This window comes from Paramisgurnus dabryanus, chromosome 9 (assembly GCF_030506205.2).
Source record: "Paramisgurnus dabryanus chromosome 9, PD_genome_1.1, whole genome shotgun sequence".
Classification (NCBI taxonomy): Eukaryota; Metazoa; Chordata; class Actinopteri; order Cypriniformes; family Cobitidae; genus Paramisgurnus; species Paramisgurnus dabryanus.
Genome location: NC_133345.1, coordinates 30,699,516 through 30,725,848, shown reverse-complemented (window position 1 = coordinate 30,725,848; position 26,333 = coordinate 30,699,516). Strand labels below are relative to the sequence as shown.

At 36.2% G+C, this 26,333-nt stretch overlaps 1 long non-coding RNA gene across 1 annotated transcript; it reads left to right on the top strand.

Annotated features, from left to right (window-relative positions):
- Positions 1-18,041: 18,041 nt before the first annotated feature.
- LOC135773844 (uncharacterized) lies at positions 18,042-20,687 on the top strand. Its single transcript, XR_010543587.2, has 3 exons — positions 18,042-18,291; positions 19,234-19,298; positions 19,669-20,687. It is a non-coding gene; the product is annotated as an uncharacterized lncRNA (long non-coding RNA).
- Positions 20,688-26,333: the final 5,646 nt, after the last annotated feature.

Here is a 26,333-nt window from a genome sequence, read left to right as displayed (position 1 = left end):
TACCCCAACTATAATCACATCTATAGACGCGTTTCAGCTGATGTCACTCACTTGTCTTCCGCCATTTTGAGTACCTGAAGTAGTTGCAAAAGAACTAGAAGCTATGGCTTCAATATGTTGTGAGCATCAAAATAGCTATTTTTACAACACTAAGAAGGCTCGACACAACATTGCTCGAAGTATCACCTGTGTCTCTACACGTGAACTCGAGCATTGAGAACATTGTTTGTGAACACAGAGTTAACTAAAAAGAAGGTTTTGAACAACTGACTTTGGCTGTTTTGGTGTCCCCTCGCCGCCATCTTCCCAGTCAAGCTGTATCGATCTGCGAATGCGACATAAGGAGGGAGGAGAGTATACATCCATAGCTCCTAAAGCATAGTTCCATAAAAATGCACGGATAATTCGTTGTTTTGTCGCAGGTGACAAACAATATTGACCTTCTAGTTGAAAAAGGAGCCTAATATGAGATTCATTCATTCGCATTCGGAAATCAATTATTTATGTCTGGCAGAGATGACAAGCGGACACCATAACAGCCAAAGTCAGTTGTACAAAACCTTTCTTTTTAGTAAACTCTGTGTTCACAAACAATGTTCTCAATGCTTGCGTTCATGTGTAGAGATCAAGGTGATACTTTGAGCAAAGTTTCATGTTGTGTCGCGCCTTCTTATGTTGTAAAATAGTGGTAGTTCGGTAGCAGCGGCTGGAAGAACGCATCAGGGATCGAGTAGGCATCACACCCTAACCAAGATATATATTTTTTAAAGTAGCCTGTATCCGTAAGAATCATCTTTTTTTCACCATCAAACACAGACAGGGCCTACATCAGAGCCAGGGAATCCCTAGCCCAGATAGGGCGGTGGTCAGCGGGGTGAGTGAACACTGACGTCCGCTCATGGCTCTGGTTCTCACATACCGAATCTTTCTAACAAACGTTCAAATAGGCGCTATCTTTACTAATCGACTGCAGATTTGAATATAATACATATTATTCTCGAATGAACTAATCTTAAAACTACACTTTGTGACCAAGAAACGGTAATATTAAGAAACTCAAAAAACGGAAGCTATTCCGTTTATTGAGTTATTATGAGATTCAAAACAGCCAAAAAAAGAAAATAACTTAAAATAACTCCCTTGTTGTTTTCTAGTTTTCTTTTTTCAAACGTGTGCCATCAAACTGTTGTATAAAAGCAATATCGCTCTCGGAGTCGTGTGATATAGGTCTATATCTTCATGGATTTGATTAGGCTAGTATAGACCTATATTACACTCCTACTCCAGCGATATTGCTTAATTAAATCATAAAAGTCTTCATGGTCGATGTAAGCTTTAAGAAATCTGATGCATAATCTCTTGTCTCCACATTTGGTGTAGGCTATGATATTTTTCTGCCTAAAATAGATTTGTTTATTTGTTAAAGTAAATGATGTCACATGCTTTTTTGGAAGAACTTCAGCTTGTGTTTTCTTCTGTAATTGTTGATTTATGCAAATAAATTTTTGGTTGTCGGGTGTCAAACTTTATCAAACATGATTTTAAGATATCTATTTTATGTTGTGTTCTTTTTTGGAGTGCAAGGACATGTCCTTTGTGAACAGCTAGTATGAAATGCATCTGATTGATGTCTGATGGACGTGACCCTAAATCATCTCATCCTTGTTTGTCCATGTGCATCAACACAAAGCAGGTATGTGAGTGTTCATGCTGTGAGGTGATGTTGTGCGACTGAAAAAATCCCTCATGGATTTAATAGAAAAATGTCTTGCAGACGTTATTAACTTAATTCTAATGTGTGACTGTTTAAATTACGCTCACGGCAGCGTGTGAGTCACTTTTCATAAGCTATAGTTAATAATATTTATGTAACCACCCATCAGACGTCCGTTGCTTTATTAATATTTATAACAATATTTGCATTGATTTTGTTTCTTTTAAACATGGTTGATGCAGCGTTTGTGTGAGGTAAATTGAAATGGGCGGTAATAACGTAAATGATTTTAAGAAAGTCTCGTTCTCTTTATATCCGCCATCAACATTGATTAAATAATTAGCATCCAGACCCAATTCTGTCTCTTGCGGATGCATGGTTTTGATAAATTGGGTCGTGTAAAAAATAGTGTTCCTATATAAAGAAATAATTTCCTGTTGTATTAAAGCAGATGCTCTGGATTGTATGGCTGTGTTTGGAAAAGCACACGTGTGCTAACATACTGTTGAAACGAGAGACATCCAGTTATCATATCTGAATATACAGCAGCACAATAAGCAATATGTCATTAAGAACTTTTTTGTTCATTTTGTGTTTTATGAGCAGTTAACAGCATGGCCTGTCATGAGGATGTGTTACGCATGTTACTGTTTTTGCATACGTGAACATACGCCTGTCCTGGTTTTGGCTCACACGACTGTACTGTAGGTGTTAAACACTGATGTGTGGGCTGTTTGCGTGGTTTAGTCTTTGCTTGCCGTCTGAGTTAATGACTCACTGCATTTCTGTTAAAAGAGGGAGTAGATGATTGACAGCTTGTTCCCGCAGTGGGCGCGTTCATTCTTTAAAACATTTTTCTGGCAGCTTTTTCATAATGTTAAACTCTATGTTAAAGGGGACATTTCACAAGACTTTTTTAAGATGTCAAATAAATCTTTGGTGTCCTCAGAGTACGTAAGTGAAGTTTTGGCTCAAAATACTATATGGATAATTTATAATAGCATGTTAAAATTGCCACTTTGTAGGTGTGACCAAAATGTGCCCTTTTCTAAACAATGCCTAATTCCTGCATATTTGAAAAAAGTGAATTCATGTTATATTTATACCATGTTGATAACTATCCTTTAGTGCACTTGGATTAGATCTTTAGTCTCTTTAACCAGATGTTCTTGTATATTGTTGTAGTTATGTTTTAAGTAAAAAAAAATCGAAAATCAAAATTGTGAATCGATCAAATGTTCTGATAAAAAATCTAATTTTTTTTGCCATATTGCCCAGCCCTATAACACGTTTTGAATAGGGATGTCAATTTATGCAATTTCCCATATTCGACGATCATTTAAATTAACGATCAATCAATCGAATAATCGTTAACAGTAATAGTGCAATAAGCCTTCACTGCAGTGGCATATAGCCAATGACATAAAAGTGTGCATAAAAACGACAGCTTCCTCACACGAATTAAAAGATTTTATTTTGTCTAAATAACATGCTAGTGGGATTGTAAAATGAGTCAATGTAGTTGTTGTTTTGATAAAATCATCAAATTAAACTTATCTCGTAATGAAATATAATGACTAATAGACACAGTGTATAACTCCGCCTCACATGGGCACTCTGCAACAGACGCATGAAAGTCCATGTCAAAATAACAGTTTTATTATCATCAAGTGTTATTTATCAAGTTGTTTACATCGCTTTCCGAGTCGTTGATACACTGTTTTTAATTATATCCAAGAAGCACACGAAGGGCACTTTTCTCGTCGTCACCTCAGCTTAGACGTACTTTCAGCAAAGATGCTAAATATTACGGAGATGGCAACCTTCCATTAGAAAACACGCAGCGCCTCAGCCAGTCAATAATGATGATCAGTGATATATGTTGCGGGCATTCAGGGTGTAACGACAGTCAGTTACAGTTTACATTTGACAGTTTCTTGCCATAATTTAAGATTACATTTTAATCTGTTCATTAAAAACGGCTTCTGGTCTCCTTCTCTGTATATAGCAGCGTTGCTATGCTAATCTTGCAGGCTTCCCTGAAGAGGGTCTTTGCTTTCAGTATCCTAAACATATTTGCATTTTCTGCATCGGACCCTCTCAGATCCACTGCGGATGTCATTTCGTTGCGTTGGCAGCCAGCCAGCCTCGTCTCGCATGACGTTAAAAAGCACATGCGTGTGCTTGGCATCGAGCATCGTTGTGATCATAGCTAGTAGTTTAAATTTTGCACGCTCGCTTAATTTTTTTTTCTCCGACTGTATGTGTTTTGCGCAGGAGCCGCACACATGTGCATGATCTTGTTTTTCAACAATCGTTACGTTTTTTCGAGTAAATTCTTATCGACAATTAATCGAAGATCGATTGTTAACATCCCTAGTTTTGAACGTAACATTTTGAAGTGCACATGGGTTTACTAGAAATATAGGAAGACAAATTTTGAGTTTAAAATTCATAAAAAGTTAATCTGTAAAGAATGAACGTGTCCTGAACTTTTGTTAAACACAGAGCTTATTTTTTTGCAATAATCTAAAAGAAAAATAAATGCGCTTTTTTGCCAGGGAACCTGTATCATGCTATAGTCACTGCTCTTGAAAATCTGACTTTTTCCATGTTTAAGTGCTATAATTGGGTCCCTGGTGCTTCTATCAACCTAGAAAATGTGAAAAGAGCAACCCAGTAACTTTGTTTTGGTAAACCATTCTCTTTAAGCATGTGAAACAATAGCTGAAATTTGGCTCCTCTTGTGATGTCAGAAGGGGATCTTATTATAATAATACCACCCCTTAATCTGCACTATCCAACCACAGCACTACAATTTAGCGCAGAGATCAGCTCATTTGCATTTTAAACCCAAATATATTATGAAGGTTAAAAAACTACAAAGTATCACTTAAAAATTGCGTCAAAACAAAAATCAAACTAATCAGTAAAATCAAGTCTTACGTTTAAGTGTCTTTAACTTTTGTTAAATAATAATTTTGGCATTACAGTAGATGTACGATGACTTGAATATCGGCTATGGCAATGCCGGCTATTTAAAATGCGTCTCATCCAATCAGATTTCAGAGGTGGGTTCAAGGAGGTCTGAATTGTCTGATGTGTGTTATCTATTAGCTTTCAGATTCATCACAATGACATTTGCTCTCCTGGCCTGTGTCCAGAAGGTGACACGGGACCATGAACTTAATTTTGCTTAATAAGTTGTCATCCAGAAGTGTCAAGTAAGGATGTCATTTTAGCTCCGGTAAGGCACGGTGAAGGTCGAGTGATTGATCCGGATCTAAGTTTAAACATTGATTTAGTGTGTGAAATACTCTGATCTTATTCAGCTCGACTCTTCTCAGACTCAGACAGGAGCTATCAGAAACCTCACCTGATTTGTTTCATTATTGACTCATCCAGGAGTCTGTCTGTCTGTGTGTCTTTAGGTCTGTTACTGTGCTGAGATTTTACTTTGAATTCACTTGAAGTACTTTTGCACAAACTGGCTGCTTCACCTTGTTTCTCTTCAGAGACTTTCCATGTCTCGGTTTGCAGTGAATACCCACACTAGTTTGTTTCGTGTTTGTCTAAAGTGGTCACCAACATCTCTGAGAAGTGCAGACCAAAAGATCTGTAGCTCCTCTGTTGGGTTGTGGACTGTTTTATGTGATATAAACACCTCTGCTGTTGTGAGGCTGTTGAAACCGAGATTGCTGCTTGTGGGAGAGACACAAATCTACGGTGCCTCAGGAAATGTAGGTTGCCAAACGCTTGTAAAAATCTGGAAATGAATTTCATAAATGCATAAATTTATGCTTGGGGACATTCTGGTCCTGTCCCAAATCCTAGTGAAATGATTGACAGCATTTAAGGCCTAATGCATTCACAGCAGATGTAAAGACTGTTACAAATGTAAAGGCTGCAGACAATGCTGCTCTAAAAGATGCCTTACAAAATCTAAAGGGCCCATTATACTAGTATACTTTCGCGTAGGACCTACACCATAGCCCAGACACACCGTAGGCTACACGTCGATGTGTGTTTTGTTTGCGTTGCAAATATGTTTGCATTGCATTGTTTGCAATGTCCACAGTGGTGTATACACAGTATCAAGGCAAAGACAAAGAAGGCATGTGATGGGGGTAAATAGACAGCGACTTTTGTTGCAGCTTGAGTTAAAATTCATTCCTCAACTTACCCATCTTTGTCAGAAATGCATATGAGGAAATGCAATGCAGATTTTTGGACCTGATTGGAGGGGATCTAGCGTCCCAATCACAGAATGGACACCTTGTTACATTTTTGGAGAGGTGCGTGTCAGGCTACGCAGAGCTACACACAGCCTACACATAGCCTAATTTGTAGGTCCTACACGGAACCATAAATCCCCCTTCAGGCAGTATTGCATGTGCCCAATCGAAAGCAATCCCCGAATGCATTGCGACGAGCACAAATCATTCATCCAAAAAGTGCAACAAATTACAACATATCCTCCAACTCATACGATTGCTTTGGTCGTTTGTCCATTTCACCAAATACGACCAATAGATGCATTTACTAAATAAGCGCCTCTACCGGCAGCAGGTGAAATATATTTGGGTGTAAAATTATTTCTATTTTTCTAAGATGACATGTACTGGGACAAGATTTTTTATCCCCGCCAGGATTAATTGTATTTTATTACACACTGCACTATTCAGGCATTTAGGGCAAATAACATACCCATTTATTTATTATATGATATAAACCAGGGGCGAAAATTTCATTTAAATGTTGGGGGGGACATTAAACATAACATTTTTCAAGAACAATTTTTGAAGGGGACACCAATAATACAGGCAAAATTGTAATTGCAAGTAAATGTGTACAGATAGAAAACGTTTCTCTTTCTCTATGAACGGATGCAAATTTAATTTTAATACACATGAATGCAGAGGTGAAAAATTATTAAATTATTCTACTTAAATAAAAGTATAGTTACTGGTCTAAAAATCTACTCAAGTAAAAGTAAGTAATTTTAATTTTACTCAGAGTAAAAGTTACTTTTTTACAGCGGGGAGAGGTTTCTAGTATTGTTCAAAAAGGACAAGGGTATATAAATCTCAAACTAGTTGTTTTTTATTGTAGGAACATCTTAAAAATTAAAGTGCAATTACAAAAAGTTAATAAAACAAAAAGCTTTTTTATAACTAAGAAACATTTATAGAATTGTTTAATGATTTTTACAGGTAAGTTATGCACTTTTGAAGCAAAAATAATATGACGTCAGCAGCTAGTAAATAAAATCACTATAGTAAGGTTGTAATTGATATATTGCTGGTAACATACATTATTTTATTAAACTATATACCTAGTTTAAATGAGCATATAATGAGATGAGTGGCATATACTTTTATCATTTACACGTTTATTGTATTCTAGCTTCCCAGACCTGTGTACCTGATGTCTTTCAATCTCTCTCTATCTCTCGCTCTCTCCCTCTCTGCAATGTCTAATGCGCATTCCCGAGGACGTTCTTAAGTTGTTTGACTTGACGCGAAGCTGATAGACCTCGAAGGATAATGCACATGTATTAAAAACGCGTCGTGCAAATTAGCGGTAAAAACCCGGCTCAATGAAACAATCGCTTCGCGTCAATGGCCAGGGGTTTCTTTCATAAGAATTGAATTGAGGGTCTGCATTAGCCCGCGCCTGTCTCGTCCCTCTCCATGGCTCTTTTTGCGCGTTCCCCCGCCCATCAATCAATCATCCGTGGCGCTTCTTTATCACCTTGCTACTTTATTTTTTTACTCAGTAACGGATATGATTTAAAATGCAGCGATGTAGCCTACAATACTTTAAACAAAACATACTTAAGTAAAAGTAAAAGTACAGATTTTAAACCTACTAAAAAAAAGCAAAAGTACACAAAAAACCCTCAATTACAGCAAACGTGAGTAAATGTAATTTGTTACTTTCAGCTCTGCCTCACCTCTGCATGAATGCATAAAAATGTTTTCTTGTTCGTTTATCTGCTTCTGTTCTCATAAAACAAAATATTTTCATGTTTATATGTCCAAACGTTGGTTTGTAGGTATATAGCTGATTAACGCGTCAGCTCCGTACACTTCTCAACCACCCGACTGTGTGGCGCTGTCAGTGGACCAAACCACTGTGAGGCAAGGGAGGGGGGAATCAAAATGTTTACAACGTTTTTTGTAGTTGCTCTGTTTGCATTTGTATTGTTTTACTTCTTACACAACTATTTTAAGTATTATAAATCATTAAATTATTTTCAATACACATATTTTAATGATATTTTAAAGGGGGGAAAACCTTCAGATAGGGGGGGGTTCTGTCCGCCAGAAGAAGCGATGATACGTCATCTATGATTGTAAAAAGGCATTGGCTCTCGTTTGTCTCGTGAATGATCGCACCATTACGTCAGCTAAGAATGTGAAGCGCTACTTGCTCTTGTGATCGACTACGTCATGCTGGTTTATGTTTGAATGAGATCTGACTGTGCGTTCTTCAAAGTAATCTTATGGCTTCAGTTCGCAAGGTTTGCAACGCGAATGGTTTGTAATACTTTTATACTGTTTTATGCAATAAATACCCAAAAAATAAAAACCAGCCACCTCATACTCACCCACTTCCCGCCTCTTTACCCATTTTTGGATATCCATGAGTCACACGCGACCAAATGGCGACGCAGGCACCGCTTACTATTGGCTTCAAAAACGATCTTCAGAAACCTATGGGTGACGTAACAGAAACTACGTCCATCTTTTTTTACAGTCTATGGCAAAACTAGGTAATTTTGAGCCTTTTGTGCTATTTTCGTCTTTCGGTTTATGATTTACATCATGGGTTGTGATTATGGATGCAGCGATTATAGATTTTTTTGGTACGGTTATAGTCTGATGAATAATCACTATTGTATGGTTGTTACGGTTATTATGGATTCATTAATTTTACAGCATTAATATATAAAAGCACATGAACACACTTTTGAACAATTCTTTTGTATTTTCAGTTTGTGTATTTTTTCTACAATTCTTGTTTAAAAAAACGAATAAAATAAAATAAAAATAACCTAGCTGTCTTATGACTTAAACAGTATAGCTGCCTTTTGAAACCTGTATTTATTTTAATGATTTGCTTTAATAAATGTAACTTTACATATGGACTATTAAATATATTAAATATGTCTATTATTTTGGTTTGTTTAAAGTTTTAGTAAAAATGGACCAATTGGAGTGTGCCTTCATTTCACACATGCAGGCACACACACAAACCAGATCCACGAAATAACAAGAGACGCGTCACACGCGCATATTCTTTTGAAACACTCTTTTCCCACAATGCTGTCAGTCCTAGATTCGGCTGCGGGCGGTTGGCCATCAACTACTGTTTTTCTCTGGAAGCTTTGAGAATGGGAAACAGGTGTACTTCGACCTTGCTCATGAAAGCAGTTTGCTCTAGCCCCGAGAACTTTTCCGTCTCTTCAAATACGGCACTGTCATATTTCAACTCTAAGAGTTTCACTTCTTACTTGACTTTTTTATGTTCATTCTGTAAAACCCATCTTACTATTTATTTATTTCACTACATGGAAAATGCATGGAAAATGCGTCCGGGATTTGTCTGGGATCATTTGATTTTTGGTTCATTTACACTGCTAATGATTTTCAAGAATCTGCGTGCATTCACACACATACGGTAAATATCCCGTAAAAAAAGCCTCTGTGATTTTAGTGAGGGTCGTGCTCTGCCTTTTGCTTACCCTCACAGCGTCTCTGGCCATTCAAAGAGTACCTATTTTATTGTGTGTTATACAATGGTTTTGCATAGTTTATGGTTAAAAACACATTATTTTCCACATTATTTGTATCTCTAGATTTCACTCTCTTTCTGAAACGCACGGATTTAAAAAGCTCTGTGTCCCTGCTTGGCCAGCTAATCTGTACTTTGTGTTTGGCCTGAATACCTCTGACGTTCTATATATTCGGAAACGTGCGGTTCCTTACCATGTTTGAAAGATTCGGTTGCTAATAGGAGTTAACTTATAGGCTGTGAGTCCAAGCGGGAGGAATTATTATAATGTCGGTCTTGTTCACATCACCAATCCCAGGAAGTAAACTGTTGCCTACAATCCGTGTGTTTGTTGTAGTCCAAGAACAGAGATTTATGTTGGAGACGATAACTCGCGTCATTGTTTATTTTGGGGTTTGTACCTTGTGCATATCGTTAACATGTACTACACATTTACACACCAAAGGAAATGTAAAATTGTGAATCGAACAATAGGTGCTCTTGAAGTTACATTTTTCAAGTAAACTGAGGATGAAAGAGTATTAATGCTAATAATAAAAAAATGTTAAAGGGGACATTTTACAAGACTTTTGTATCTGAAAATACCATATAGATAATTTTTTCTAACATGCTAAAATTGCCACTTTGTAGGTGTGACCAAAAATGTGCCGTTTTGGGGTTTTAAATGCAAATGCATTAATCTCTGCACTAAATTGCGGTGTCGTGATTGGATAGTGCAGATTAAGGGGTAGTATTATCCCCTTCTGACATCACAAGGGGAGCCAAATTTCAATGAGGTATTTTTTTACATGCTTGCAGAGAATGGTTTACCAAAACTAAGTTACTTGGTTGATCTTTTTCACATTTTCTAGGTTGATACAAGCACTGGGGACCCAATTATAGCACTTAAGCCAATGGGGTAAGCAAAAAAATCATGAACCCTTTTCTTGAAAACAAAATTCAAGAAAAATTAGCTTACCCCATTGGCAGATTTTTTTGCTTGTTTTATGCACAAAATCACTTAAATTTGATATTTTTGCTCTAAAAACTAGACTTATTTTCTTGGGTCATTTTGTTCATCAAGAAAAAGCATCTTAATTTAAGAATTTTTAGATATTTTTACTGAAAACAAGACAAAAATATTAAGAATTTTTTTCTTGAAAATAATTTTTTTGCACGTTGTAACACAGTCTCACCCCATGTCGTCAATATTTGACGACACTTGACCATTCGTCATATGTTGACGCGAAGGGTATACCTTTCGAGTCATTTTTTGACGAACTGGGGACTTCAATACTATTACGTCCGTTGCATTCTCTTTCCTATTTTCTTACCATTTTCGAGTCGGTTTAGGGTTAGATTACGCAAAATTAAACAGTCTACGCGAAATTAAACAGTTGTCACCTGGCGTTGGGGTTAGAGTTAGGTACGCGAAATGAAACAGTTGTCACCTGGCGTTGGGGTTAGAGTTAGGTTTGGGTAGGGATGTCATTATGTAAATCTAACCCTAAACCGACGCGGAAATGGTAAGAAAATAGGAAAGAGAATGCAACGGACGTAATAGTATTGAAGTCCCCAGTTCGTCAAAAAATGATGCGAAAGGTATACCCTTCGCGTCAACATATGACGAATGGTCAAGTGTCGTCAAATATTGACGACATGGGGTGAGACTGGGTTGCACTGTGCCATCAGTTGTGGTCTTGACCGGTCTTGAAATAAAATTCCGAGTCCTTTTTGTCTGAGACCGAGACGAGACCGAGTAGAAAAGACCAAGACCTTAAAAAAGTGGTCTTGAGACCGGTCTTGAGACTGAAACCGGTCTCGAGAACCACAACACTAGTACAGAGCTACCCACACTAACATTAAGTATATGTGAATGTATGGGTAGACAACAGGGCAGATGGTTTATGTGTATCTGTCCCCCAGCAACTTTTTGTGTGTGATCCAGTGTTGTATAATTACAGGATCACAGCAGGGACACACACAGGTTTTCATTATATTGTATAGAGAAGTGTTTCTTCTCTGTGTGCTGCTGGAGGTGAGATCAGAGATGTGAAACACTATGGGGTTATTAACAAAGCTCTGGACTCAGGGATGCTGGAGTCTCATTATAAAGTGAACTACAGCCCCAAGTGTAACTCTTACATTTGACCATCCGTTGCTATGTGTGTGTGAGGTAGAGTTATTGTGTAGATGCATCTTGTGAATGTTGGGATGTTTGTGTCGCTCTGATCGGAAACATGAAGAAGAGGATTGCACAAATGCTTACATGTGCATTTACTTAACGTGTATTGATTACTTGGGTTTACTCTGTAATAACACTGTACTTAAAGGTTAAAGCGATACTTCAGCATATAAATAAAATCACCCTCAATTTATCATCGATGTTCATGATTATTTTTTTTAGATGAACGCAATAAGAGAGAGATAAAAAATGTCCTTGCTCTTCCAAGCTTTATAATGGTACCAGAGAGTAGCGTAGCAGGTGATGTGTACGATCTTGTGAGAATAGACTCTTGCAAGAACCGTGCGTTGGGTTGTACAGGTATACACATACTCTGTATCCTCTTTTTCTTATATCAAAGTCATCCACTATTTTCTTTAAAATTCTTGGTTTATACTCCAGACTTGAAAGGTGTCCAGCATCAGATTTTTTTAAAAAGCCATTGAAGCCAATTTTTTTGCACATATAAGATTAAGGTCTGAACTTACTATAACCATTATTTTTAGAGGATTTCAAAAATATTTCCTATAGAATTATTTACATTTAGATTATCATTATAAAAAAAATATCATTACCGCAACATGATATTACATTAAACTCATGTTTCGGTAATGAGAACTAAACAGTTGTCTAGGTACTATGACAAACAAAATTTAAACTTTTATCTGGAGAGAAAAAATAAGAACTGCTTCCCTGGTAGCCATCTTGAGTTTCACAGTAAATTATGTTCCTTCCAACAATTTAAAAAAAAAAATTAGTTCCTCTAGGGCTTAAACAATGATTGAAATTTGTTGCGGAGGATGAGACACATTTATATTCCTTATTATTGTCTCTACATTTCCCAATGATCACCAAATAGCACGTTTCTATTATGTAAATGTTTATAGTATAAAATGCACCGAAGCTTTTGATTTTTTAGATTTTTTAATTATAAATATTTCCATGTCAAAGAACCCAAATCCAGTCATGGACACGTTGCGGTAATGAAAATGTTCCCCTTAAATGTGAAAAAAATCGAAATTGGTTTGTATGATGTCATTTGAAATCATGTGCAAAATAGTACATGAAGAGATGTTTGTAACTGTATGCTTCTTATTTTGATACTCTTACTATGCATTTACTTTTTTTATCAAAAATGTTAATGACACCTCATAAGTCTAATTTTGCGAGAATTACTTATGAGCGCATTGGTGAAAATATGTCAACGTGGAGTGTGCGGTTGTGCGCGTTGGATGCGCGAGACCTCATTTCGCGAGGTGGGTGCACAGCATGTGCACATTTGACGACCTCGAGGCGATTCTGGCCGAGCAAGCAAGCCTGTGATGTATCTCTTTGATCTATGCAAAACAAAGCATATACTATTTATCTGACACTTAAAGAATAGAAACTTTGCAAATTCTTTTACATATGATTCAGAATTATTGGCTTATATTTGTATTAAATGTACCACTGGATGAGGAATAAAATGCAAACTTGAGATTTCTGTATTGTTTGTTTAGTAAAAACGTTAATGAAATAATTATGGTCAATATGAAATATTTAAGATATTGTTGTTTTATTCATGTTCTCATATTTATATATCAGACAAGGGAACTGGGACGCATTCACACTTTGGAGGTTAGATGTTTATTTTGCTGTAACGTTACTATTGTGCAAGTATTGTGGGATATGTTAGCAAGCGTTTGATTTTTTTTACGACATTTTTTTTGCGCATGAGTGTAAATATGAACACAAAATGAATGTAACATAAAACAAATTATTATTTGTCATTGAAAACTTTATTAAGGCAAAAAAGACTTTAATTAAACTCGCATGAGCAGCCATGTTGGAAAATTTCTAACCCCTTTGTTTGAAGTGAGGTCCTGAAAAATCTTTGTTTGGAGGGCTGTTTGGCCCATTCCCTAATCCCTCCAACTAAAAGAGAATTGGGACATCCCTAGCCCTTCATGTGAACACGCTAAACAAAGAAAGTGTAGGGGTAAGGGACAGAAATGGAATCGGGCCTTAATGGGGGGTAATATTGGGGTATATATACTTTTCAGTTATCTGACTTTTCGTTTTGTAGATTATAAAAATTTGATTAAAGACGGAGTGCACGATATCTGAAAAAGGCTTTGGAAAAGTCAGGCCGACTACCGAAACACACTTGTAGCCAATCAGCAGTAAGATGCGTGTCTACTAACCGACATCATTGCCTGGGCTGCGTATGTGTGGGGCGGGTCTATTAAAAGAAGGTCCAGATTCTATTGGGGTAGGGGCGTGTTTGATTAGGTGATTTCAAATGTCAACATTGGCTTTCAGAAATCATGAACCCAGCCTTTAATCCCATAGACTGACAGTGAGGAAGTATTCATGTGTATAAACCAGAGAATCAGAAGTTTTGTTCTTTATTTTAAACAGCACCCTAACAACCATCCATACCTCCCTAACAACCATATAGCAATGTACTAACAACTGCACAGAACATCTCTGTGTGTTTTCTTACATTTTCTTTAAGCTTATACTGATCTAATTGCCATTGGTACTAAGTAATTTCTTCAGAGAGCTGGTTAAATTGTATCTGCGTTTGTAGAAAACAAGGGTCCACTAGGAGCAGTTTTCATCTCTGCAATGTTTCCAAACAATAACCTTCCCAAACATTTTATATTGGTTGATAAACTTCATCCACTGTCAAAATAAGTCCACAACATTAAAGGAACTGTCAGAATCCAAAGCACTAAACTGTATGATGTTATGTCATAACCATATTCACATTCCTAATAAAACAAAAGCATTAAAACTAGAGACGAAGCCCAGCAGAACACAGCTCCGGTCTAAAGGCCCATTAATGGTCCACAGTTTTAGCCTGTTGTTCTGCACTGTGATCTCCAATGGCACCAACCATCTAAAGCTTGTATATTTAAGACAAACTCAAGCTTACGATGAGACTCACTTTTCATTTTTAGATGCTTTGGGTCGAGGGTTTCTGGCAGGTTGGTTTTGGCTGGAAAATAAATCCTGATCATTCTGGGCTAATAAAGCATAAGTGATTTGTGTTTAGTCCCACAACTGTGTTTTTGAATTATAAGTTGTATTCAGATGTAAGCTTATGAGTAGTTTTAAAAAATAATGTGGATGTTAATGACTTTCTAATTCTTTCCTGGACATACTTAAATGTGCATTGTGATACTTTTAGACAGATCTCTTGACAGAAATGCAAAATAATATACATAACAATGTTGTCAGGGGTGTAAAAAGACATATAATGAACTGTTATGTCTTCATTACCTTAGAGTCCTCAAACTTTTCGGCATGCGCCACCACCCCCCGTTTAGGGTTCATGCCTTCGTGCCCCTGAACAAAATTCATGACATAAAAGAATCTCAAACATAAATTTAAATTAAACAAACAAATTAAAGTCACCATGAAACTTAAAGTAGCGATTGTCTTATTTTCCCCATGGTGACATATATCTGAGTGAAATGACTTTTGAAATGAAGAAATTTAGGGCTGGACTTAAATTCGTCCATCGAGAACTGATTGGATAATTTGAAGTTGGGTCATGTTGCTATTTGCAAATTGCCGTGATCTTTTCCCAGACCCCGCCCACCTGCCATACCATATGACCGGAAATAAAGAGAAATCGTTTCAAGGAGGAGAGGAGATTTGATTAAGGTCTGAACTTACTATAACCATTATTTTTGGAGGATTAAAAAAATATTTCCTATAAAATTATTAATTTTTTAGATTATCATCATAAAAATTATCATTACCGCAACATGACATTACATTAAATATATGCATTTACAAACTCATGTTTCGGTAATGAGAACTAAAAAGTTGTCTAGGTACTATGACAAACAAAATTTCAACTCTTATCTGGAGAGAAAACATAAGAACTGCTTACCTGGTAGCCATCTTGAGTGTCACAGTCAATTATGTCCCTTCCAACAAATATTTTTTTTTGAATGTAAGTTCCTTGACGGCTTATACAATGATTGAAAATTGTTGCGGAGGATGAGAAAATTGGTCTTGGACACATTTATATTCCTTATTATTATAACTTCATTTACCAATGATCACCAAATACGACATTTCGATTTTTTTATGATTTTTATATATATTTCCATGTCAAATAACCCAAATCCAGTCATAGACACGTTGCAGTAATGACAATTTTCCCCTAAAATGTGAAAAAAAAATTGGTTTGTATGATGTCATTTGAAATCATGTGCAAAATAGTACATGAAGAGATGTTTTTAACTGTATGGGTGATTCTCACGAAAACTTGGTTTTAAAAATGTCAAGCATGAAAATGTAAAAATTGCTTAAATTTACTTTTTTCCCACCAGACATTGAAAAACAAAGTCTGGAGTAAATGGGAACATTAATTTAAACACTTTTACTTATCATTTAACACTTTTTGTAACATAATTTAAAAAATTAGTCCTAAAAAATCTCATTACCGCAACAGTCAGAAAACATCAACACTGACATATTTTTAAAATGACATGACAAACCTGAAAGAACATAATTTGGAGATTCTGCACATGCATTTAAAATCAAAGTATTATGCTTCTATTAATTCAATTAACATTTAATAAGCATCTGTTGCGGTAATGATAATCAAAATGTCGTGTAAGCATTCTGACAAGACAATATTTCAAATTAACTGTAAAAAAATGATCTTACCTGGTAGCCATCTTGAAGTAACTGGTCCATGTGCTTGGTCACTCAAAATCAAAGTTTATTAAAATTCTGTATGTGTGCTTAAACTGTTCTCAAAAAGTGTTGCGGAGGATGAGAACATCAGGCATGGACACATCATTTTTCCAATTTTTCTTCATTATTATTATACATGAATATTCAGTAAATATTTTTTCTGTCATCTAAAGTAGTCTAGCAAAACATCCATTTATTTTTTTTCTAAATATTTTTTGTGTTAATTTGATTAAATTACAACATAACGCATGTTCAAACACAGCCGGACACATTGCGGTAATGAGAATTTCAGCAGAAAATGAGATAAAATTGACAAATTATAAATTCTTATGTTAAAATCACACATTGTGCAAGGTAGAACACAGTATTGTTGTGTTAATTCTGATGCTTTTTAATATTACTATATTACACATTTTATAGCTAAAATCATTAGTGCCGTGGTGTTTCAATGGTTTCGTGAGAATCACCCGTATGCTTCTTATTTTAAAACTCTTACTTTGCATTTACTTTTCTTATCAAAATGTTCATGACACCTCATAAGTCTAATTTCAGGAGAATCACCCACTTGCGTTTTTGATTAAATATTATGAGGGCACAAAAAGTCATTTGTAAAAAAAATACCACAATATTTCTAAACAAATTACAGTTTTTCATTTCAGATTCATTGTATAATTTAAAGTCGCAATGTAGATTTTTTGGTTAGTAGCGCTAGAGGTTTAATTGGACAGATTTTATAGAATTAATGTATTTTTTTTTTTAATTGCAAAAATCTCATGTCCCCCAGTTTAAAAGCCATTGCCTACATACACAGCGGGGGCCCCTTACATGGATGTCACCATTTCACAGCACCATGTTTCTACAGAGTGCATTTCGTCACTGTTGTATCAGACAATGACATGTTTGTCCTGTGGTGGCTACCGTAGCTTCTCAATGTGTTTCGGAACGGAGGGGTGAGCAGCGGAATGAGCCGTTGGTTGCAATTCACAATCTCACCACTAGATGCCACTAAAAATCTACTCAGTGGACCTTTAATAAATTCTTGCATTACTAAGGTGGTACCAAACAGCACTTAATGTTAGGCTTTCCTGATTTTGCCAAGAGGTTGATGTCCTCAGGCCAACATTACCCTGGGACAACATTTCAATCAACCAATCAGATTTCAGAAATAAGTTTACAGTTTTTTTTTTAAGCTTACAACGAGGGTTAGCTGTTTCTAGACCATTGTTTTTCACTTATCATGTCCCTCTGATTTTAGGGTTTGGTTATGGTTAGGGTTGGGGTTTGGGGTGGGTTTAGGTTTTATTTAGAAAAATTTTGTCCTTGGGTCAACACAATATGTTGCTCTGAGGACATCAACCACTTGGCAAAATCAGGTTGAGCGTATTACTGTAGTAGGTAACTTAAAACCTGCACATGGGACTTTCATTTTGCCTCTTGTATTACACAAGTACATTTATGTTTATGTGTTTGGCAGACGCTTTTATCCAGAGCAATGTACAATGTATTCAAGCTTCATATTTGAATCAGTTTGTGTGATCGCTGGGATCGAATGCTTGATTACAGATAAAGGAACAACAAATGATGGGCTCTTTGTTTAGAAAATAACAAATAAGTAAGTACACTCTAAAAATGGCTGGGTTATTTTTTAACCCAAAATGCTGGGTTGAGTCTGTTGGGTTGTTTTGCTGGGTTAATTTTTAACATTTTAAACACTTTTTGGGTAGTTTCAGTTTTCTGGTTGTTGGGTTAAAACTGCTGGGTTATTATACTGGGTTGTTTGAAGAGGCTCACGTGCTTCGCGCCTTTGATGTTTGAATGTGCTCAGCAACGGTCGTCTTGAAAGGACAGAGTCACTGGAAGCAGTTGTTTCAAGGTAAGTTTATATGTTTTTGTAAACATTTCATGAATATAAACAAGATTATAACATTTTGCGAGACAGCAACGTGTTAATTTATACAGACTAAGACGACGGGTGTAATTTAGAGGAATGACGACTGTTACCTCAGATCGCCATTTACAAAAATTGACTCGAATAATCGTTCTAAGATGTTTAATATGGCATATTAATAAAATTAATAAAATCGATGTTACAAAATCCCCATCATACGGTTGATTACGTTAACTCATGACAATTTCTGTAAGCCTTTAACAAAGCGAGTCAAAACCGGTACCGAGCCGACCTCCGCAACGTTTCGGCTTTTTGTGTCACACACGCGCATAGTTTTCCCAGCTTAGCAATAGCGACACTATTAAATTAAAGTTGATGACAAACGAGTTGCTTTCTTGTCATTCGATATGGAAAGACAGACCGCGAGGCGCGAGCACAAGTTAACTTAACCGGCGGCGGAGAATTGCGGAGCCGCGGCGTCTACTCTGTCACTGAGAGGCAGGGACAAGCAGCACATTCACTTCACAGTCGGTACGGCGGGTAACGCGTCGATAAATGAAAACGAAACAGCGTTTCCAAGAACCGGTGTCTAATATGTATATTGCTTGGTCCTCTCTTTTAAAATGAAACAATAATGTCAGTGTTTGGACATGAACTTGAATGCATAAATGCATTTGTCACCAAGACACTGCGTGTCACTGCGTGTACAGTTTAACAAACATTTATATGTGTTATATGAATGAAGATGTGTTATTGAGTCGTATTTAGTTACTATTTTATATTAATTTTATAATATTCTTGGGTTGTCTCCTGTGATTTCAAATTTATATTGACCAACCCTCTGATCTGTGGCTGATACTGTATCAGAGATGTTATGTTTTTAGCAGAGATCAGATGTGATGTTGTTTTCCCATTCTTTTTGTCTAGAGAGTGCAGAGTTTTTATGTCCATCCATTAATGAGGCTAGCAAGACCTTCATACAACTTCAGCCAGTAAGTATAACATTTAATAACTCCTATTTAAAATGTATTGGGAATGTCTTAATTATCTGCTGCATTTTATTCTGCAGCACTTTATTCTTTATAGTCAGATCATCCTATTTGTCAGTCTGTGTGGTTTGCAGCCGTTGTTGTTGGCACAACAGTTAAAGGAGTGTAACACCAAAGTCGTATGCAAACCGACGACAGGCCATTGCATTTTTGGGGAAAAAAATCTCACACGTGGTGGTAATGCGGCCAGGGATGCAAAAGAAAGTCTTATAATTTTTATAAAATGTATAATTCACTTGGCCCACATGGTTTTCTGAACACTTAAATCTGATCATTTAGTTCAGACCACTAAAAGTTTTTTCCTCTTTTGTAGGTTGCAACAAATGTGGTGGAAGTTCTTCTCTGGACAGAATCCTCGAAATCCTTTCCTTTATTTCCTGGCCATGGGAAACATGCAATCAGTCTCTCTGATGGAGCCAATACGGAAGTGACTTAAACTGCAATTTGGCCAAGATGGCGACGGCACGCACCGCCTACTTTAGGCTTCAAAAATGCTCTTCACAATCAATGGGTGACATCACGGACACTACTTTCATATTTTTTTTCAGTCTATGGTTTAAAGGCATTTTACGTGCTTGAAAATAAATACCCCAGGCAATGTGCATCTACTGTAGTCTGTCATTTTCCAAATGGATGAATCCTCTGCTGTTCGGTTCCTTTGTACATCTTTGTTCGTGAGGAGTAACTTTAATAAATGAAGTATTTTTAGTCAAATACATTCCATACTCTGAAACTTGGAACATCTGTTCTGTAAAAAACTTTACACATCTGTAAATGATTTTACTTTTAATTTAACAATTACATTGTTTATTTTCTTACACTGCTGCAGTTTTGTTTATGTACATTTCAGTATTTCATTTATATATTGTATATACTTATATACAAATTCTGTCATAAATTCAAACAAATTGATTTAACCTGTTACATTGTTACTTCAATGTGCATAATTTCTGATATTTAATAAATATATTTATACTTGATGTCAGTAAGCAGCAGTCCTTTAAATGATTTTGCAACTGCCAACTGTAAAAATTTAAGAGTTTGTAGTTATTTTGAAGTCAAATAAACATTTATTTGGTGTTCACAATGGTCTTGATTTACAATAAAGCACATGATAAAAATAACCCAGCAAGAATAACCCAAACCCAGAATATTAATCTCATAAGTGGTTAAAATGACTACACGTTGGGTTTTTTCAACAACCCAACCTGCTGGGTTAAAATGTGTTACCCAGCGTGTTGGGTTACTTTAACCCAGCATGTGTTCTGTCCAATATTTACCCAGCGCTGGGTTGCCAATTGGGTTGTTTTTAACCCAACCATTTTTAGAGTGTATGTAAATGTGGCACCTATCTTCATGTAAATTAAATTTCATTACCACCATATTTTTAAAAGTTCTTAATAGGCCACTTTCAAAAATTTTATGAAACTACTCAGTATGGTATCCCACAAATCCCTTTATGATCGGTTTGGTTTTATAACTGAACATTTGGTTATGCCTCTGTGAGACTCAAACAAGTTGTGTGAAACAGTTCTCAGTGTTAAGCTAGTCTTTTGGGATGGTTTTCATTGAAAATGTAATCCATAAAGTAAAGACATTTTTGAAAGAAAGCCCAGTTTAATTCAGGAATGGGCTTACTCGGTCTCTGCAAGCCAGCTCAGAATCTCAGAAAGCTTTGACAGACAAATTGATTTATTTCTGCACATTGAAATTGCTGCCATACTGTGGAGAGGCACAATTTTTGATGTTTGAAACAAACCTGTTGGCAAGCTGTCATTCAAAGCTGTCTACACACAGTCTTTGGGAGAGCTGTTTTTCCAAGGTGGAAATGCCCAGGTGGCTGTGTGTGTGTGTGAGAGAGGGAGAGAGAGAGAGCGAGAGAGGGAGAGTCTTTTTAGGCAAACTCCTCTCTGACATGGTTTCTCTACCTCCAGGGAGGCCCGAATCAATCCCATAATGCTGTGCCCCTGTGCTGTAAGGCGTGACCAGGTGCCACTGACATTGGCAGGATGAAGTTTGACTACAGAATACCAATTACACACACACACATACGCACGTACGCACGCACACACACGTCTGCGAGGAAAGACAAACATGCATTTGCTTTGATCATTGTAAATAAAATCTCATATATGTTAGGGGTGGGCACTATGACCAAAACCTTATATCACGATAGGATTCATTTTATATCAGGATAATTAGGGAAGCACCGAAAGAAAATTCTTGGCCGAAGCCGGATAAAATGAAAATCTTAGCTGAAGGCCGAATAAATTATTATTTTGCCAGTTTTCTCACCATTGCACAAGTAACATTCAGTATGTCCTTTTATTTGACATTATTTGAAGAGTTTCGTTGCAAAACGAGATAACTCCGTTTTTAACATTTTTGTCAAAACATTTTTATTATTATGTTATCATGTTCAGGGCTCTAGACTAACTTTTTGCACTGGTTGCACTGGTGCGCCTAACATTTTTTCTTAGGTGCACCAGCACAAAAGTTAGGTGCACCCTAATTTTTGTCCGCATCGGATTTATAGTTCACCCAAAAATGAAAATTCTGTCATAATTTACTCACTCTCATGTTGTTACAAACCTGTATAAATGTCTTTGTTCTGGTGAACATGAATGAAAATATTTTGAGGAATGTTTTTAAAAAAAAAAATCTCAACTCTTAACAATACTTTTTTTTTACATTCCAGCAGTCATTATAAGGCTTTTTACATCTGGTCACTTCTCTGATCAGATAGATATGGATAGACTTGTTAAAACTGTATTTGCATTCAACCACATAAATGAGTCTTTGATAAACGGATATTAATCCAATCTTCTATTCCCGCATAAAATGCAAATAACCTATCATTACTATGCCTTAAGAAACTTACAACAATGTTTATATATGACTGTATGTAATCTCACAAATTTCCGTGGTAGACACAGAATATTTTGTGTCATTGTCACGGATCTTTGCATTTTGTCTGTGTCTGTACCACAGACTTTCTTTTCCGTGTCAGTTTCACGTATTGGTTACTCAATTGTTTTTTCTATTTTTAAACCATTGTTCCTTTTGTTTGGGGTTAGATTTGGGGTTCAGGTTAGGATGTCACAAGCAAAAAAAAACAAGCAAAAAAAATCTGCCAATGGGGTAAGCAATTTTTTCTAGAATTTTTCTTGAATTTAGTGTTTAAGAAAAATCTTTTTTTTTGCTTACCCCATTGGCAGATTTTTTTGCTTGTTTTATGCACAAAATCACTTAAATTTGATATTTTTGGTCTAAAAACTAGACTTATTTTCTTGGGTTGTTTTGCTCATAAAAAAAAAACATCTTAATTTAAGAATTTTCAGATATTTTAACTGAAAACAAGACAAAAATACTAAGATTTTTTTTCCTGAAAATAATTTTTTGCAATGTGGCTAATACGTATGAATTGTACAAAGATAATCGCGCAAAAACTTACGATTATCATAAAAAAACAATAAGGGAACCCAAACCCCGCCCCTAACCCCAAAGTCACAGGGGTCAAGGCAAATCGTACAAAAATCTACGGATGTGGTCATATGAATTAATACAAATTTTCCACCTCGTAAAATACTTACAAATTGCCATGAGAAAGCGTCGGTCTTTCTCATACGCTGCATGGTGTTCAGGATGGCACGTGTACAGCAATGTGACAATAGTCCAAAACCTCTACAGGTTTATCATCCCTACCGGTTTAACCCCCACCGCTAATATATGTCATTACGTTTAAATAAAAACCGCAAAAGTATTAAACTGTACTGGTTAAGATGACTCCGTACTCGGATAAGGATGTTGCCACTGGCCAATCAGAATCAAGCATTCTAGACTAATAGTAATTGGCACACACTTTCTGTATTGGTTCAGCATTCGAAAATTAGGCACATTTTGAAACACTGCCAAAAAATGTGCGAAAAGCAGTTTTCACAGCAAAATCGCTGATCGTGCAGGACACTTCTGAATGTTAAGTTGAAGACTTTGCATAATTTATCGGCACATATAGCATTACTCCATTGCTGGACTATTTGTCACTAGGTCTTGCTCTGTATGCCAAAAAGTCGCTAAGCTACAGTAAGTGAAGATAAGCTGAGCACCATTTATAACCCGAGGTCACAAAAATGGGAAGTATTTGCATATGAGATTGCATGTTATTGGCACACGTGAATAGTAGAAGACTGTTGGTCAGGGAAAGAATCGTCTACTTAAGATACACTTGACTACATGTCCTGTCAAAAGGCTCTTCTTCATTATTTTATTATCATTTGATGAATTATTATTGCCATGATCAGTAGAAACAACTCCCAAACTCAGTTTGCCGTATAGAAGCACCATGTTAAATGTCCCTGGCATATAGTTCTGACTTAAATACGGCTTATTGTTTAATACGTTTCATTTACAGTAAATAGAAAGAAAGCATTTTTATGCTGAAATGACTATGTAATTTAAATACTGCTGCAGTGCTGTACTGCACAGATAAACTACTGTAGTGCCTGCTTAAACTGATAAATACAAAACTGCTGGTCAGTGAATCTATTACACAATTTAACATTTATAAATAAAATAAAGTACTGCTACTAATAATAATACAGTAGAAGTAAACACACACACTGCCTTCCTGAGAGAGAGAGAGAGGATAAGAGTTTTCAGTTTTTCCTTTACTGTGATTTATAGCTGGATGATCCCTCTCTCTCGTGCACAGACACACATACACAGGCAATGCCCATCTCTGCAGAAGTCCTTAGAGATTCCCTGAAAAGAAGAAACACGAGCACAGAGAAAGTATATTGCAGGGCTCCATAGTCAAGTTACAAATTTTGTGATTTTTTCATGCATAAAAATGTTTCAGAATCATTGGCTATTGCTTCCCAAATCTCATCATACCTGCAATTAGGACAGACGACGTCAGAACGCGCTGACAGTTTTGGGCCAATCATAACGTTTGATACAGATGACACGTTTACCCCCGCACTGTTTACGGATGTATCTCACATGTGCGCTGCTTAAGGTCGAGCACACCTGAAGTTAACATCCACATCTTATCAGTAAAGTTGTTTAAAGCGTCCATAACACAAGCTGTTTGTGCATCTGATGTTAAGTCCATATAGAGTAGTATTACATCCTTCATATCTTCCAAGAGTCTTTCGTTTAATCAGATTTATAAGAGACAGATCAGCTCTACCGAGTCTTTTCAAATAACGTATGAAAAAATTTGTAAGGAGTTACGAGCTGCGGGAGGAGCGAGTGCGAGTCAACACTTTATACAACACTGACTGGATAACTTATGATTCACTACATGTTCGTGTTGTTTATATAATATGCACTAACGCACCTATTTCAAACATAAGACAGAAGTCTTACTTACCGGATGAAACTCATGACCCGATCGGGACTTTACGATGAAATCCAGCGTTATCCAAACACACATGCAAAACTCCGCTGCTACCCCGGATAAACAAACTATATCCATTGTGTCCATAATTCTGTCTTTCTTCTCCTTACATCCAAAAACACACTTCTTCTTTCATGCAATTGTTGAGTTTGATATAAAACAAAGCTGTTGCGTTTTGTTGTTATAGCTTATGAAATGGCTGTTGACAAAGCGCTGTTTATCTATGCTTTTACTCACGCATTAAACGTATCAAACTGCGACAGCTTGCGGAGGTAATAAATAATTAATTAATATCCATAGACATCTATTTAATAATATTTATTAAATTAATATTAATATTTAATTAATATTTAGCAAAATGTTAAATGTTTATATAACTTAATTCATCGTTTTTAATTCATTCATTGAGCTATGAGCTCAATCTGGATTTTATGCAGCTTGGATTTATTTTAGGTTGTCCTTTTAATATACTTTTTTTCTTAAAAGGCAAATTTATTTTATATTTTATTTCCTTGAAAGTTATAGTAGGTTTCTTTTAAGCATCCTTGATTTAGGGTGTATCTTGTCACAGTGTTCACCCTCTTCAATTAATAGTTTTCACTGCATGTTAAACTTTCAGTATTTTTACGAAGAAAAAATTACATACATCAGCTTAAAAAGACTAATCCCTGTAAATGTGTTTAAACTGTTGGATTATTGTGATTTGCTGAAAGTGCTTTTCATATTTCTCAGAACTGCCTTTGCTGCCCCAGAGGAGGGGACTTTAACCCTTAGCGGTTCTGTCAGCACCTTACACACGATATGTCAAAAGTATACAGATCTTACATAAAATGACTGTATATTGATCCCGTTATACATCCATGATGCACCTGTACTGTACATTTCACATAATAAAAACCCACTTCTGATGGCTGTGGTCTGGATTTTCTCAAACAGATACAGCAGGTGACAAGGATGGAATCTGTGGATGTCATTGTGTGTTTATGTGCAAGCATATGCATGAATGGATTTGCATGTAATTTTATGATGCATACTGTGTGTTTGTGTACAACTCCATCTGCTCACTGTTTGCCTTGGCTGTTTTTGCTTCCTGTTTTCGCATTCGCCCATCTCTCTTGTTCTCTCTCTTCGGATACCCGTCTCTATGAGCTACCTATCAACCAGTGGTACTTTCTTGAAATTTTAGCTACTATTAATGTAATTCGTGGGGATACGAATGTACCGATACCAAAATTCTGTGCCGATATTTAATTACTAAAGCCCAATATATACTTCTGCATTAATTGTATGCCATAGCCTACGCATAGACGCAAAACCTATGCCATAGCCTACAGCATAGCCCAATGGAGACCTATCCAAAATATAACAATGCATCAGTTCTGCACAATTTATATTGTTCTACTGTATAGTTTTTTCTTGTCAAGATATTAAACGGATATTCCAGCCAAATATCAAAATAACCCCATGATTTACTCACCCTCAAAAAATCTGAGATGTCCATCATCTTTCAGATGAACACATTTGAAGTTATTTTAGTAAATGTTTTTGCTCTTCCAAGCTTTATAATGGGAGAAAAC